This window comes from Triticum dicoccoides, chromosome 4A, assembly GCF_002162155.2.
Source record: "Triticum dicoccoides isolate Atlit2015 ecotype Zavitan chromosome 4A, WEW_v2.0, whole genome shotgun sequence".
Lineage (NCBI taxonomy): Eukaryota > Viridiplantae > Streptophyta > Magnoliopsida > Poales > Poaceae > Triticum > Triticum dicoccoides.
Genome location: NC_041386.1, coordinates 669,592,971 through 669,610,477, shown reverse-complemented (window position 1 = coordinate 669,610,477; position 17,507 = coordinate 669,592,971). Strand labels below are relative to the sequence as shown.

The 17,507-nt window shown below is 36.9% G+C and overlaps 5 non-coding genes and 1 pseudogene across 5 annotated transcripts; 3 read left to right on the top strand and 3 right to left on the bottom strand.

Moving 5' to 3' along the window:
- Nucleotides 1-45: 45 nt before the first annotated feature.
- Nucleotides 46-133, bottom strand: TRNAS-UGA. Its single transcript has one exon. It is a non-coding gene; the product is annotated as a tRNA-Ser (tRNA).
- An 822-nt stretch (nt 134-955) lies between these two features.
- Nucleotides 956-1,026, top strand: TRNAG-GCC. The gene has a single exon. It is a non-coding gene; the product is annotated as a tRNA-Gly (tRNA).
- A 449-nt stretch (nt 1,027-1,475) lies between these two features.
- On the bottom strand, nt 1,476-1,549 carry TRNAM-CAU. Its single transcript has one exon. It is a non-coding gene; the product is annotated as a tRNA-Met (tRNA).
- Nucleotides 1,550-3,500: 1,951 nt separating this feature from the next.
- Nucleotides 3,501-3,572, top strand: TRNAT-GGU. Its single transcript has one exon. It is a non-coding gene; the product is annotated as a tRNA-Thr (tRNA).
- A 3,576-nt stretch (nt 3,573-7,148) lies between these two features.
- On the bottom strand, nt 7,149-7,218 carry TRNAC-GCA. Its single transcript has one exon. It is a non-coding gene; the product is annotated as a tRNA-Cys (tRNA).
- Nucleotides 7,219-13,519: 6,301 nt separating this feature from the next.
- Nucleotides 13,520-16,607, top strand: LOC119284022 (annotated as a pseudogene).
- The last annotated feature ends 900 nt before the right edge of the window (nt 16,608-17,507 follow it).

The window sequence follows — 17,507 nt, the reverse complement described above, 5'->3', positions numbered from 1 at the left end:
AGGGACAGAAAAAAATGAAAGAAAAAAACGTATTCAATAAGCAAAAGGAGAGAGAGGGATTCGAACCCTCGATAGTTCCTAGAACTATACCGGTTTTCAAGACCGGAGCTATCAACCACTCAGCCATCTCTCCACAGCCTAATCCTTATTTTACTCCTACAAATAGAACATAGCCATATAAAAAATAAAAAGATTTATTAGCCTCTAGAAAGATATCAGATACAAGTTCCTTTTCGATATATCTCTGTATACTGTATACACAGATACAGGATCCGCTATACCCGCTTGTGAAATAAAGAGTAACTAATCTCTTCTCACCCCCATATCCAAATAAAAAAGCGGTTTAAGTAATAAATTTGAATTAAAGAGAAGAATCAATGGATTCATGATTAAACCCCTCCTACTTCTTGTATTTTTTTACAATTTTGGTTAAGTGAGGGATCAAATATGTAGTCAACTTTATTTGATGGTAGCTTGGAGGATTAGAAATATGACTATTGCTTTCCAATTAGTTGTTTTTGCATTAATTGTGACTTCCTCGGTCTTAGTAATTAGTGTACCCCTTGTATTTGCTTCTCCTAATGGTTGGTCAAATAATAAAAATGTTGTATTTTCTGGTACATCATTATGGATTGGACTAGTCTTTCTCGTAGCTATTCTGAATTCTCTCATTTCTTAAATTAAATTTGGTTAATATTTATTAACCCCATAAAAAAGAAATAATAAAGGCCGTTTCTTCTAAAAAATTAGAATTGTGAGACATATTAAAACGCAATTTGCGTTCCGAATTGCTAGCTCTTCTCTTTCAGTATTATGAAATTCCATTCCCATTAGAATATTCATTGACAGATAATAAAAAAGGAAAACTCTAATATAATAGAAAATGAAATGAAACGGTCGACCTTCTATGTCTGGGTCGACCCAGGCGGATATACGCTATAAAATATATACCGTAGCGAGCGTAGTTCAATGGTAAAATATCTCCTTGCCAAGGAGAAGATACGGGTTCGATTCCCGCCGCTCGCCCGCTTAATTTCTCAAAGTACTATGATAAAAAGTTTAGTCTAGTTAATTGTTTAACTACTTATATTAAATTAAGTATTAATTAGTTGTTAGTCTAGTGCCGTATCCCTTACTATGCTTACCCTTCCTTCGCATCCCACTCAAAAAAAGAGGGCGCTCCGGAGGCAGAAATAGAACTCGCCAAGAGAGCTCCAAAAATTGGGTATTAACTGAGGCAAACAACGGGCAAACTATTTTTAAAGGGAAGGGAGAGGTAGACTGTCCCTTTCGTTTCATTTTTATTTTCTGCAGGGTAGGGAGAAGCCTTGCGCCTTCTTTTTTTGAAGGCAAGTGACTTCGCAAACTGCTCAATTTTTCCCTCTAGGGCTAGGAGCTAATTAATAAAAAAGGGTTGGATACGCCCCTCTACCATATCTAGAGAAATAGAATAGTCCTTTTATACAGACTGCTAAGTGCGGAGACGGGAATCGAACCCGTGACCTCAAGGTTATGAGCCTCGTGAGCTACCAAACTGCTCTACTCCGCTCAGAAACTGGTGGACAAAAAAGGCTTGAATACAAGCCTCTAACATGTCTAGAGAAATAGAATACTCCTTTTATACAGAATGGAGCGGGTAGCGGGAATCGAACCCGTATCGTTAGCTTGGAAGGCTAGGGGTTATAGTCGACGTTGGTTGATTATTTTTAACGTCTCTAATTCAAAACCGAACATGAAATTTTGATTTCATTCGGCTCCTTTATGGATATTCTCACCACTTAACATCTATGTCAGCTTTTCTATTTGAATGGAACCAAAGCTCTCCGCTTTCTAGATGATCCTTATAGAGTAGGAGATAGAAATTCTATCTAAATCCATCTAATCTACTTACTTCGTTCCCTAATTTCATTCAAGAGATCCTGAGGAAAAGAATTGGGTTTCCACCGAGCTGAAACAATATGCGGATGGTTCTAGTAAACCAAAACTATCGTTTTTAGCTATTTGGCTTCCTTAGTCCTTATTTTAAGAAGATTTAGTTACGATGGGAAATCAACTTTTTTGTATCTTCATCCATAGATCCTTTACTCATATTTTCAAAATTGGAATACTTAATCCAATGCAAAATTATGCTTCCCGACTCTGTACTCATAATCCAATTTTTATTTTGGATGCAATTTAAATTAGTCTTTGGATACAAATCGCCAGAATGTATATTCTTCCTCAATATGCTATTTAGAGGAAAAGGATTTAATCCTTTATAAGAACTAAAGTTTTCATCGGAATATAAAAATAAAAAACTTAAGGATGCCTTAAGTATATCATTTCAAATTCAGTTATTAATAGAACGAATCACACATTTACCACTAAACTATACCCGCTACATTGTAGATTATGGTATAAATGGTACCCTTTGTCAAGGATAGCCATTTGACAAGAAGGCTAATTCCCCCTTATTGAATCAGATGGAGAAGGTTCATGACACTGAGCCATTGGTACTTCTACTTCGATCGCTCTCCTTTACTTTAGGATTTAGATAGCCCCTCTAGTCTATAAAAAAAATCTTTTCTTACCATGCTAATAGCGCCTGAACCAAATGTATTTATTTTGATTAGGATCCTATTCTACGGTTACGACTACAATAATAATTATTTACTTTGCAAGGACGTAAGTGTGTCAGACTGCTAAATTGTTTTATTATTCCTACAATATAAACTAGGGGATATATGGGGTAACACTGTCCCTATAAATTCCTTTTTTTTCCTTTTCTTTTTTGTCCAGAATTGAACAAAAAAGAAATTCTGGAAGATGTTTTCTTCCCCCATTAAGTCCGAGCCATAGAGTAAGAGTGAGATGAGTTTTCCAAATTCATCATAGACTTTCCCTATGGCTTGATAGAAGTAAGCAGAAAAGAGTCGTAACTTAAAGAAAAAAACGGACAGGGCCGACAGATTTACCTGATGTAAAGAAGATCCTAAAAGTCTCTGATTAGTCGACTCTCTCCATTTAACACTTTCCTCTCTCTCCTTTTTTCCACTGACTCAATTCTAGTTTATTAGATTCTTGTTTAAAAGAATGAAAAAAGTTCAATAGAACTAAGAACAGATAAACAATAGCATAGAGGATCAAGGCCATTACCAAAAGTTCCTCCCAAGGATCCTATATCCTATTGGGTATTTGTTCCCCGCCTTTGCTGCTAGGATCGGAAATCTTATATTTTCCATATCCATATACCATTGAATCCTTGGGGTTCCAGAATCCGCCTATTTTACTAGTCTTCGGAAACGGAAAACCCTGAGCCAAGAAGAGTTGGATATGTTATGTAGGGTATGTTTTTTTATTAATTTTATTTTGATCTCTCAAAATATCGATATATACATATACAATCTCTACATAATGTCTCTCTCTCTCTCTATCTCTATATATTATATATATAATATGTACATTATGCAGTGGACCCATAATGGGAAATCCAAGTGGCTAATTTTTGAATTAAATAAAAAGCCCTTTTAACTCAGTGGTAGAGTAATGCCATGGTAAGGCATAAGTCATCGGTTCAAATCCGATAAAGGGCTTTTTAAATTAGTGGTAGAGTAATCTCGTGCTAAGACGTAAGTCGTTGGTTCGAATCTGATAGAGTACTTTTCTACTAAATTGATTCACTTTTTTTCTTTGTTTTTGAAACTTTCTCTATATTTTTAGAGAATTTTTTGACTTAGTGCGGGATGGATGCATTTTTGGTCTGAACACTAAATGAAGCACGGAGAATTAATCTATAACGATCAACTAAAAAATCCTAGATGAAAACATAACAAAAAAGTTGGAAAAACTCTTTGCTTTGGATCTATTTATACTTTTCGAGTATATTGACAATTCCAAAAAACTGCTCATACTATGATTATAGTATAATCACGAGCGGTTGTATATGGCCCTATCATCTAGTGATGCCCCTATCATCTAGTGGTTCAGGACATCTCTCTTTCAAGGAGGCAGCGGGGATTCGACTTCCCCTGGGGGTAGGGAGTATTATGAAAGGAGGTTAATCATACATTAGCAAAAACCTTAGAATAAATTCTTCCTGGGTCGATGCTCGAGTGGTTAATGGGGACGGACTGTAAATTCGTTGACAATGTCTACGCTGGTTCAAATCCAGCTCGGCCCAAACCAAAAATCCAGGGCTTCGTGAATATGAACTAAATCCTTTTGTTTTTCTTCCATAAAATAAAATGTCTGATCTATAGAAATAAAAGATAAAGAAAAAGGGATTTTTTTTTCTAATCCATATCTCTCTCATTCCTTTCTTATAAACAAAAGAGTTTTTCTTATTGAAGGCTGGATTATTATCCATTTTTAGTGATAAAAAATCACGACATACTAGTTATGTCACTCTCACTATACCCACGTATAATATGTGGGTATGTAGTATATGATTCGTCTATTTCTTAGAGTACGAAAGACGCATCGAATCTTCTTATGGTTCTATTTAAGAATGGGTATGCCATACACCCCGCGGGGATTGTAGTTCAATTGGTCAGAGCACCGCCCTGTCAAGGCGGAAGCTGCGGGTTCGAGCCCCGTCAGTCCCGAACTAGGGTTCAATGAATGGAGAAATTTATATTTCCTTTTTCCATGAAAAAAGGGGCAGGGAGCAAGATCAAATACCCACAGGGCACCCTTACTTCACTTTTTTATTTTGCATCTCTCATTAAAGAGGCAGGGAAGGCGTATAGGAATTTTTTTCACTACTCCCGATCGATAAAGATAAAGAAAGACACACATACGATATGTGGATTAGTAGAATTTAGGATATTATATTACTCTATCTTTCTTTATGATGATACCATCCTCATCTTAATTACCTATTCCACTCTTATGGAATAGAGTACCGGTATTTTACCGGAATCCATACATAAATCGTATTCCCTTTTTATTTCAGACCTCTTTTCCCCATCTCACTTCTACTGCTTATTTGGATGTCTATGTGACCCATAGAAAGTTGGTCATATAATACATACATAATTGTATGTATAACTATAAGAAAAAGGAAGGGAAATTGTATAAGATTAAGAAAGTATAAGATTAAGAAAGCTCGTGGGTTAGAGATATAGAAAAGAAAAAGTAGAAAAGGATTAAAAAAGAGGGAATTCCTAATCCAATCAAAAAACCCATTTTGGTCTTAGTGTGGATAGAGGATCTTCCTATGTTATACTATATAACTCTCATCCGTGAAATATAACTCTCATCCATGAATTGATTTGATAGATCCGATATTCATAATATTGAATTGATTCAGTATTATCAGAATGCAAGCCCTACCCTTGAATTTACAAGATACCCCTTTTTCCTCTCCATGGGATTACATCCCGAGTTATTGTGAAAATAAAAAATAAAGAGGTTATGGAAGTCAATATTCTCGCATTTATTGCTACTGCACTATTCATTCTAGTTCCTACTTCTTTTTTACTTATTATTTATGTAAAAACAGTCAGCCCAAATAATTAATTGGAATTCCAATTAATCATTGAAGAAATTAAAAAGGGATCAAAAAAATCCAAGTCTTAAATGAAAGGATCTGGTTGGAATCTTAAAGTGTGGTAGAAAGAACTACATATAGTTTGTTCTACGACACTTTAGATTCTTTCTATTATATTATCTTTGAATCTACATAGAATAGAATAGATTAGTAGATTCAAATAGTTAAGTAGTCTAATTCAATTTCCTTTTTCATTGCATCCACTTAATTTCAATCAGGTCAAAATAAAAAAATCTAAGACAATTCTTGACCAAAGAATCCATGGAAGGGAAGAAAAATAATAGTAAGAATAGACTATAGTAAAAAGTAAAAGGAAATGGAAAATGTGTGATATGCCGTGAATAGTTCCATGGAAGAAAGTCTAATTTTCTTATGTATAGAACTTTTTTTAACCATTCGTCATTTCTAGTAGAAATTCTGAATTGGTATAATGGCTCTTTCTTACAACTTACAATACAAGAGTTTCTTACAGGAGTGAAACAAAACTAAAGAAAAAGATTAAAGAATAACGTTTGACAAAATGATTAATGCAAAATGTTAAAGAAAATAATTGATACAACAATTTGATTACTTAATCAATTAGTAGTACCCCAAGAGTCCACTCCTTCCCCATACTACTAGTGAAAGAGAAAATGTAAAGACTACCATTAAAGCAGCCCAAGCGAGACTTACTATATCCATCTAAATTATGTCTCCTATTTCTATGAAGGGATTATTCTACTATTGATCAATAATCATAGTGGAATCAAGGGTACAGAGTCAAAAAGGGATTCCGCCCTAAGGCCATGGATCAATCAGTTCAAGGAATTTACTCCTAACAAATTCTTATAGGAATTCTGGTAGAATTAGAGAGCATTAAAAATACGATACTATAGCCCTTTTTCCCTTAAAAAAGAAAGAGTACGGGAATGATGTCCTGAATAGAAGAAGCGGGAATAGGAAGATATTTTATTCCTTTTGTTACTCTTTTTTTTAAGCAAAGGAAGCCCGAATATACCATAAAATTATCGATAGATAAATATTTATTGGATACCTACCTTACCTATGTTTATTTTTGACCTAAACCTTGCAGCCTTGCTTTGTATCATTCTATGAAAGAATGAAGAGACTTTATCAGAACTCCTAAATTGATTTTTGATCGACCTATTTAATCTGATTCTCGTTAAAATTAAGTAGTCCTTACTTTAGTGTATGTAGGTAACATAAGATGTACGATAAAAAAATGTATAATAATTAGTAAGTCTTGATATTCTTTCGTGGAGTCCCTTCTTGAATCTTAGATTGAAAAAAAAGAATGCCCCTTAGGGACCTTTCTTTGGATACCAAGATTTCTGACATCTTATCCTCGTATTTTAAAATTATCAAATCGAATCTCAATTAAGAACCAATTCAAATTCATATAATAAAAGAATAAGGAAACACTACCTCACCCCTATTGATAACCATTTTGGCCACTACTGTCAAAAAAAATCCTAACCCTAGTTTGAGGATAGAACTATGGTATGGTTTCTCTAAACCCAGTATCGGCAGGCCCAGTTACTCTCTTTCCCGAACTTATGTGAAGTAAAAATTTATCGAATTCGATCAGCACTAAAAAAACCTAAGTATTTTATTGATCAGGCGGCACCCAGATTTGAACTGGGATAAAGGATTTGCAGTCCCCTGCCTTACCGCTTGGCCATGCCGCCAAAAAATCCGATCAAAAATCTAGAAAACAACAAGTATTCATCCATGTTTTCTTACGAAAAGACCCTTTCTTTTATTTTGAATATAATTCTACTTACTTTTTCCAATCTTTTTCAAAAAATCTATTCCTGCTTTTTTTGATCTAGTTTCTATTATTCTCCTCGATAGATTCTATCTTAAAACATACATTGTTAACACAATAAAACTTCCCATTTCTTTCTATTGAGATGAAAAAGAAGAAAAAATGGATTTCTATTCACAGGCTGCAAAATTCAGAACAAATTGGAACCGTTAACTAGAATTCTCTTTTTTTATTGCAGTAGTGAACTACTCTTAAATCGGTATTATCTCCCCCCCCCCTTCAATGGCATAATAAAATATTATGGCTTTATGCTTAATCCGTGTATAGGTAAACTTTAGGTCCGAACAACATTATTATCCAAAGATCCCCTTTATGTACATATCTCTATGGGGAATCATGCTTTAATTTTTCAAAGTATTAAATTAAATACTGATATAGAGTATAACCTGACTATCTTGGCCTACCCAAGTGAAATTACGATAAAAGAAAAGCATGGATATGGGGAGAGGTGGATAACTAGAATAGCATGTACTTAAAAAAGGGACTTACTTTATTTTAGAATTCCACAATGAAATACTAAATTTTCTAGCAATTATACTACATCCGATCCAAAATAAAAAAGAACCCTCAAATTATTTTGAGAAATTAAAGTAAGCACGCTATTCTAAATCGAAGTAAAGTCAAACTTTCTAGTATATTATATTACGACTTTATTACATTCATAGAAAGGAGATAAAATGAGAAATCTTTGCCATCCAATCTGATTAGAATATCATAACATAAAGTATAAGTGGCAGAATTTGTTTTGTAGGAATGTTTTATCAATTCATTTTCATTTCATTTGTACCCCTGGCAAACTCGAACTTTCGTCGAAATGGTCTCTATTCATATGTATGAAATACATATATGAAATACATATGTGGAGTTCCCTAGAATTTCATGTGATTCAGTAAACAGAATATAGATTCCATGATTGCTAGATCGATCCATAGGGATTGATGAAGAGTGAGCTGATAATGGAATTTTTCTTTGATAAACAGGAAACTTAAGATTAAGATGCCCCGGAATGGAAACGAGGGAATGTCCACAATACCCGGATTTAGTCAGATCCAATTTTGTAGGTTCATTAATCAAGCCTTGGCAGAAAAACTTGACAAGTTTCCAACAATTAAAGATCCAGATCACGAAATTGCATTGCAATTATTTGCGAAAGGATATCAATTGCTAGAACCCTCGATAAAAGAAAGAGATGTTGTGTATGAATCACTCACCTATTCTTCTAAATTATATGTATCTGCGAGATTAATTTTTGGTTTCGATGTGCAAAAGCAAACCATTTCTATCGGAAACATTCCTATAATGAATTCCTTAGGAACCTTTATTATAAATGGAATATACCGAATTGTGATCAATCAAATATTGCTAAGTCCTAGTATTTACTACCGCTCGGAATTAGATCATAAGGGAATTTCTATCTACACTGGGACTATAATATCAGATTGGGGAGGGAGATCGGAATTAGCAATTGATAAAAAAGAAAGGATATGGGCTCGCGTGAGTAGAAAACAAAAGATATCTATTCTAGTTCTATCATTAGCTATGGGTTCGAATCTAAGAGAAATTCTAGATAATGTTTCCTACCCTGAAATTTTCTTGTCTTTCCCGAATGCTAAGGAGAAGAAGAGGATTGAGTCAAAAGAAAAAGCTATTTTGGAGTTTTATCAAAAATTTGCTTGTGTAGGTGGGGACCTGGTATTTTCGGAGTCCTTATGTGAGGAATTACAAAAGAAATTTTTTCAACAAAAATGTGAATTAGGAAGGATTGGTCGACGAAATATGAATCGGAGACTTAATCTTGATATACCTCAGAACAATACATTCTTGTTACCACGAGATGTATTGGCCGCTACGGATCATTTGATTGGAATGAAATTTGGAACGGGTATACTTGACGATGACGATATGAATCACTTGAAAAATAAACGTATTTGTTCGGTTGCGGATCTGTTACAAGATCAATTCGGATTGGCTCTTGGTCGTTTACAACATGCAGTTCAAAAAACTATTTGTAGAGTATTCATACGTCAATCGAAACCGACTCCCCAAACTTTGGTAACTCCAACTTCAACTTCAATTTTATTAATAACTACTTATGAGACCTTTTTTGGCACATACCCGTTATCTCAAGTTTTTGATCAAACGAATCCATTGACACAAACTGTTCATGGGCGAAAAGTGAGTTGTTTAGGTCCTGGAGGGTTGACGGGGAGAACCGCAAGTTTTCGGAGCCGAGATATTCATCCGAGTCACTATGGGCGTATTTGTCCAATTGACACGTCTGAAGGAATCAATGTTGGACTTACTGGATCCTTAGCAATTCTTGCGAGAATTGATCACTTGTGGGGATCTATAGAGAGTCTGTTTTATGAAATATCTGCTGAGAAAGCAAAAGAAAAAAAAGAGAGACAGGTGGTTTATCTATCACCAAATAGAGATGAATATTATATGATAGCAGCAGGAAATTCTTTGTCCTTGAATCAAGGTATTCAGGAAGAACAGGTTGTTCCGGCTAGATACCGTCAAGAATTCTTGACTATTGCATGGGAACAGATTCATGTTAGAAGTATTTTTCCTTTCTCATATTTTTTATTGGGGGTTCTCTCATTCCTTTTATTGAGCACAATGATGTGAATCGGGCTTTAATGAGTTCTAATATGCAGCGCCAAGCAGTTTCGCTTTCTCGGTCCGAGAAATGCATGTTGGAACTGGATTGGAACGCCAATCAGCTCTAGATTCGAGGGTTTCCATTATAGCCGAACGCGAGGGAAAGATCATTTCTACTGATAGTCATAAGATACTTTTATGAAGTAGTGGGAAGACTATAATTATTCCTTTAGTTAACCACCGTCGCTCTAACAAAAATACTTGTATGCACCAAAAACCTCGGGTTCCAGGGGGTAAATCCATTAAAAAAGGACAAATTTTAGCGGAAGGAGCTGCTACAGTTGGGGCGAACTTGCTTTAGGAAAAAACGTATTAGTAGCTTATATGCCATGGGAAGGTTACAATTTTGAAGATGCAGTACTAATTAGCGAACGTTTGGTATATGAAGATATTTATACCTCTTTTCACATCCGGAAATATGAAATTCAGACGGATACGACAAGCCAGGGCTCCGCTGAAAAAATCACTAAAGAAACACCACATCTAGAAGAACATTTACTCCGCAATTTGGACAGAAATGGAGTTGTTAGGTTGGGATCCTGGGTAGAAACTGGTGATATTTTAGTAGGTAAATTAACGCCTCAGATAGCGAGCGAATCATCTTATATCGCGGAAGCTGGATTATTATGGGCCATATTTGGCCTTGAGGTTTCCACTTCAAAAGAAACTTCTCTGAAATTACCTATAGGTGGAAGAGGGCGCGTTATCGATGTGAAATGGATCCAAAGGGACCCGCTCGACATAATGGTTCGTGTATATATTTTATAGAAACGTGAAATCAAAGTTGGGGATAAAGTAGCTGGAAGACATGGGAATAAAGGGATCATTTCCAAAATTTTGCCTATGCAAGATATGCCCTATTTGCAAGATGGAACACCCGTTGATATGGTCTTCAATCCCTTAGGAGTACCCTCCCGAATGAATGTGGGACAAATATTTGAAAGCTCACTCGGATTAGCGGGGGATCTGCTAAAGAAACATTATAGAATAGCACCCTTTGATGAGAGATATGAGCAAGAGGCTTCAAGAAAACTTGTGTTTTCAGAATTATATGAAGCCAATAAAGAAACAAAAAATCCATGGGTATTTGAACCCGAGTACCCGGGAAAAAGCAGAATATTTGATGGAAGAACAGGCGACCCCTTTGAGCAACCTGTTCTAATAGGGAAGTCCTATATCTTAAAATTAATTCATCAAGTTTATGAGAAAATTCATGGGCGTTCTACTGGGCCCTACTCACTTGTTACACAACAACCGGCTAGAGGAAGAGCCAAGCAAGGGGGACAACGAGTAGGAGAAATGGAAGTTTGGGCTTTAGAAGGATTTGGTGTTGCTCATATTTTACAAGAGATACTTACTTATAAATCTGACCATCTTATAGCTCGCCAAGAAATACTTAATGCTACGATCTGGGGAAAAAGAATACCTAATCATGAAGATCCTCCAGAATCTTTTCGAGTGCTCGTTCGAGAACTACGATCTTTGGCTCTAGAACTGAATCATTTCCTTGTATCTGAAAAGAACTTCCAGGTTAATAGGGAGGAAGTTTGATCGGAATAAATATAAATTCTTTTCTTATTTCTATTTTATGATTGACCAATATAAACATCAACAACTTCAAATTGGACTCGTTTCCCCTCAACGAATAAAGGCTTGGGCTAACAAAAACCTACCTAATGGAGAAGTCGTTGGCGAAGTCACAAGGCCCTCTACTTTTCATTATAAAACCGATAAACCAGAAAAAGATGGATTGTTTTGCGAAAGAATCTTTGGACCCATAAAAAGCGGGATTTGCGCTTGTGGCAATTCTCGTGCGAGCGGAGCTGAAAACGAAGACGAAAGATTTTGCCAGAAGTGTGGGGTAGAATTTGTGGATTCTCGGATACGAAGATATCAAATGGGATACATCAAACTTGCATGTCCCGTGACTCATGTGTGGTATTTGAAAGGTCTTCCTAGTTATATCGTGAATCTTTTAGATAAACCTCTTAAGAAGTTGGAGGGCCTAGTATACGGCGATTTCTCTTTTGCTAGGCCCAGCACTAAAAAACCCACTTTTTATGATTACGAGGTTTATTCGAAGAGGAAATTGCATCCTGTAACCACAACATTTCTCCCTTTTTTCTACCCTAGGCTTTGCAACAATTCGAAATCGGGAAATTGCAACAGGAGCAGGTGCTATTAGAGAACAATTAGCAGATTTGGATTTGCGAATTATTATAGAGAATTCTTTGGTCGAATGGAAGGAATTACAAGACGAGGGGTATAGTGGAGATGAGTGGGAAGATAGAAAAAGACGAATAAGAAAAGTTTTTTTGATTAGACGCATGCAATTGGCGAAACATTTTATTCAAACAAATGTAGAACCAGAATGGATGGTTTTGTGCTTATTACCGGTTCTTCCTCCCTAATTGAGACCTATTGTTTATAGGTCTGGAGATAAAGTAGTGACTTCAGACATTAATGAACTTTATAAGAGAGTTATCTGTCGGAACAACAATCTTGCCTACCTATTAAAAAGAAGTGAATTAGCGCCAGCAGATTTAGTAATGTGCCAGCAAAAATTGGTACAAGAAGTCGTGGATACACTTCTTGATAGTGGGTCCCGCGGGCAACCGACGAGGGATGGTCACAATAAAGTATACAAATCACTTTCAGATGTAATTGAAGGTAAAGAGGGAAGGTTTCGCGAGACTCTGCTTGGGAAACGGGTCGATTACTCGGGGCGTTCTGTCATTGTTGTGGGTCCTTCGCTTTCATTACATCAATGTGGATTACCTCTAGAGATAGCAATAAAGCTTTTTCAGCTATTTGTAATTCGCGATTTAATCACGAAACGCGCCACTTCTAATGTAAGGATTGCTAAAAGGAAAATTTGGGAAAAAGAACCCATTGTATGGGAAATACTTCAAGAAGTTATGCGGGGACATCCTGTACTGTTAAATAGAGCACCTACCCTGCATAGATTAGGCATACAGGCCTTTCAACCCACTTTAGTAGAGGGGCGTACTATTTCTTTACACCCATTAGTGTGTAAGGGTTTCAATGCGGACTTTGATGGAGATCAAATGGTTGTTCATCTACCTTTATCCTTGGAAGCTCAGGCAGAAGCCCGTTTACTTATGTTTTCTCATATGAATCTCTTATCTCCCGCTATTGGGGATCCTATTTGCGTACCAACCCAAGACATGCTTATCGGGCTTTATGTATTAACGATTGGAAAGCGTCGAGGTATTTGTGCAAATAGATATAATAGTTGCAGAAACTATCCAAATCTAAAAGTAAATTACAATAATAATAATAATTCTAAATATAGGAAAGATAAAGAACCCATTTTTCTAGTTCTTATGATGCACTGGGAGCTTATAGACAAAAACTAATTAGTTTAGATAGTCCCTTGTGGCTACGATGGAACCTGGATCAACGCGTCATTGGGTCAAGAGAAGTTCCGATTGAAGTTCAGTATGAATCTTTGGGGACTTATCATGAGATTATGCCCACTATCTAATAATGGGAAATAGAAAAAAAGAAATTCGTTCGATATACATTCGAACCACTCTTTGTCATATTTCTTTTTATAGAGAAATAGAGGAAGCCATACAAGGATTTAGTCAGGCCTATTCATACACTACCTAAACAAGAAAGTTAGATTCGGCGATGCCCCTCCCCTTTCGGGGGGCATTCCGATTTCCCTAGTATCATCATTATTTGCCACGCGAATCCAGATTGAGATTGAGGCAATTAAGTTAATTAAATTTTCGAATCACTGACTCAGGCCCATTGTCGGATCCTACTCAGCAATTGTCGAATCCTACTCAGCCGAAAAGGGGGTACTTATGTATGGCGGAACGGGCCAATCTGGTCTTTCATAATAAAGAGATAGACGGAACTGGTATGAAACAACTTATTAGCAGATTAATAGATCATTTTGGAATGGGATATACATCCCATATACTGGATCAACTAAAGACTCTGGGCTTCCATCAAGCCACTACTACATCGATTTCTTTAGGAATCGAGGATCTTTTAAGAATACCCTCTAAGGGATGGTTAGTCCAAGACGCGGAACAACAGAGTTTTCTTTTGGAGAAACACTATTATTATGGGGTTGTACACGCGGTAGAAAAATTGCGCCAATCTGTTGAGATATGGTATGCAACAAGTGAATATTTGAAACAAGAAATGAATTCAAATTTTTGGATAACGGATCCTTCTAATCCAGTCTATCTAATGTCTTTTTCAGGAGCCAGAGGAAATGCATCTCAAGTACACCAATTAGTAGGTATGAGAGGATTAATGTCGGACCCTCAAGGACAAATGATTGATTTACCTATTCAAAGCAATTTACGCGAGGGACTTTGTTTGACAGAATATATATTTTCCTGCTATGGAGCCCGCAAAGGGGTTGTAGATACTGCTGTGCGAACAGCAGATGCTGGATATCTTACACGTAGACTTGTTGAAGTAGTTCAACATATTATTGTGCGTAGAAGAGATTGTGGTACTATCCGAGGTATTTCTGTAAGTCCTCAAAATGGGATGACGGAAAAACTTTTTGTCCAAACACTAATTGGTCGTGTATTAGCAGACGATATATATATCGGTTCACGATGCATTGCCACACGAAATCAAGATATTGGAATTGGATTAGTCAATCGATTCATAACTGCCTTTCGAGCACAACCATTTCGAGCACAACCAATATATATTAGAACCCCCTTTACTTGCCGAAGCACTTCTTGGATCTATCAATTATGCTATGGCCGGAGTCCTACTCATAGTGATCTGGTCGAATTGGGAGAAGCCATAGGTATTATTGCAGGTCAATCAATTGGGGAGCCAGGGACTCAACTAACATTAAGAACTTTTCATACTGCCGGAGTATTCACAGGGGGTACTGCCGACCTTGTACGATCCCCTTCGAATGGAAAAATAAAATTCAATGAGAATTTGGTTCACCCCACACGTACCCGTCATGGGCAGCCTGCTTTTCTATGTTATATAGACTTGCATGTAACTATTCAGAGTCAAGATATTCTATATAGTGTGAATATTCCCTCAAAAAGCTTGATTCTAGTGCAAAATGATCAATATGTAAAATCCGAACAAGTAATTGCGGAGATTCGTGATGGAACGTCCACTTTACATTTTAAAGAAAGGGTACAAAAGCATATTTATTCTGAATCAGACGGTGAAATGCACTGGAGTACTGATGTTTACCATGCGCCCGAATATCAATATGGTAATCTTCGCCGATTACCAAAAACAAGCCATTTATGGATATTGTCAGTAAGTATGTGTAGATCCAGTATAGCGTCTTTTTCACTCCACAAGGATCAAGATCAAATGAATACTTATTGTAAAAAAGATAGGGAAATTCTTGAGTATTCAACGTCGGATCGAATCATGTCCAATGGCCATTGGAATTTTATCTATCCTTCTATTTTTCAAGATAATTCAGATATGTTGGCGAAAAAGCGAAGAAATAGGTTCGTCATTCCATTACAATATCATCAAGAACAAGAGAAAGAACTTATATCCTGTTTTGGGATTTCGATTGAAATCCCCCTTATGGGTGTTTTACGTAGAAATACTATTTTTGCTTATTTTGACGATCCCCGATACAGAAAAGAGAAAAAGGGTTCAGGAATTGTTAAATTTAGATATAGGACCCTGGAAGAAGAATATAGGACTCGAGCGGAAGACTCAGAAGAGGAATATGAGACCCTAGAAGACGAATACAGGACCCGAGAGGACGAATATGAATATGAAACCCTAGAAGAATCTAAATATGGAATCCTAGAAGACGAATACGAATATGAAACCCTAGAAGACAAATATGGGAGCCCAGAAAACAAATATGGGAACCCAGAGAACGAATATAGGACTTTAGAGAAAGACTCAGAAGAGGAATATGGGAGCCCAGAGAGCAAATATAGGACCCAAGAGGACGAATATGGAACTATAGAGGAAGACTCAGAAGACGAATATGGCAGCCCCGGGGAAAGCGCAGAGGAAAAATATGGTACTTTAGAGGAAGACTCAGAAGAAGATTCAGAGGATGAATACGAGAGCCCAGAGGAAGATTCCATCTTAAAAAAAGAGGGTTTGATTGAGCATCGAGGAACAAAAGAATTTAGTCTAAAATACCAAAAAGAAGTAGATCGGTTTTTTATCATTCTTCAAGAACTTCATATCTTGCCGAAATCTTCATCCCTAAAGATACTTGACAATAGTATTATTGGAGTGGATACACAACTCACAAAAAATACAAGAAGTTGACTAGGCGGACTGGTCCGAGTGAGGAGAAAAAAATCCATACGGAACTCAAATATTTTCCGGAGATATTCATTTTAATGAAGAGGCGGATAAGATATTAGGTGGCTGTTTGATACCGCCAGAAAGACAAAAAAAAGATTCTAAGGAATCAAAAAAAGGAAAAATTGGGTCTATGTTCAACGGAAAAAAATTCTCAAGAGCAAGGAAAAGTATTTTGTTTCCGTTCGCCCTACAGTGGCATATGAAATGGACGAAGGAAGAAATTTAGCAACACTTTTCCCGCAGACCCCAAGGTCATTCTTTTGAACTATTTAGTACGAGCTGGCCGCCAAGTATTCCCAACAGGACTATAAATTAGACCGCATGTTGGATGGTATTGAAGAAGAATATACCGAGTCAAATTGACTATGTAATTTAAAATGACATGTAAAATGCCTTCTAGCCGGATTGTAGATCGTTTGTCATTGCGGACCTTTTCGCTTCAACCTCTGGACCCGATAGTTTGGAGTGTGTCCGAATACCCTCTCGGTTATGTAAGAACCAGGGCATGCATGGAGACCAGGCGTAGGGGTCATAAGTGCTTTAGCAGAAAAGTGCCCAACTAGTTATGTTATATTACATGGTTAGTAAGAAACATCTTCCAGGGAGAATAGTTCCGTTAGGGGTTCCTTTCCCTGGGAGGCATGCACTAAAGTGCATGTCCGGACTTTGTAGAAAAGCAGAAAAGCATCTGGGGGCAGATAAATAAACAAGTGAAAAGTCATCTTTTAGTTCACCGACCAAATATTCCCTTAAGAACGCTAGCTTTCGGCTTCACCCAGTCTGAGGTACACATCCGGCTGACCCGGCAGTAACAATCATAGAGGTGCTCCCTTTACCACCTAGCCGAACAAACGGGAACGTAGGGGTAAGTGCAGGAGCCAGGCAACCCAGCTTGGCCAAAACTTAAGTCATATCGATTCATATGATGGTGCATAAAAGGTTCATGCGGAAGTGTCACACATGTTTTGGGCATGAAGCCCGTGTATATAAGCTTCTGATAAAGAAGCCCCCAGGTAAAATGAGCGCGGGTGGAGCGTCAATTATGTGCGAACAATCGTGCAAGCAAGCCCCTAAAGGCTTGGGAAAAAGAAGGGAGGAAGGAGGAGAAAAATACCAGTCAGCTAAATTAAAATAAGGAACGTGACAGAGGAAGGAGACGAACAC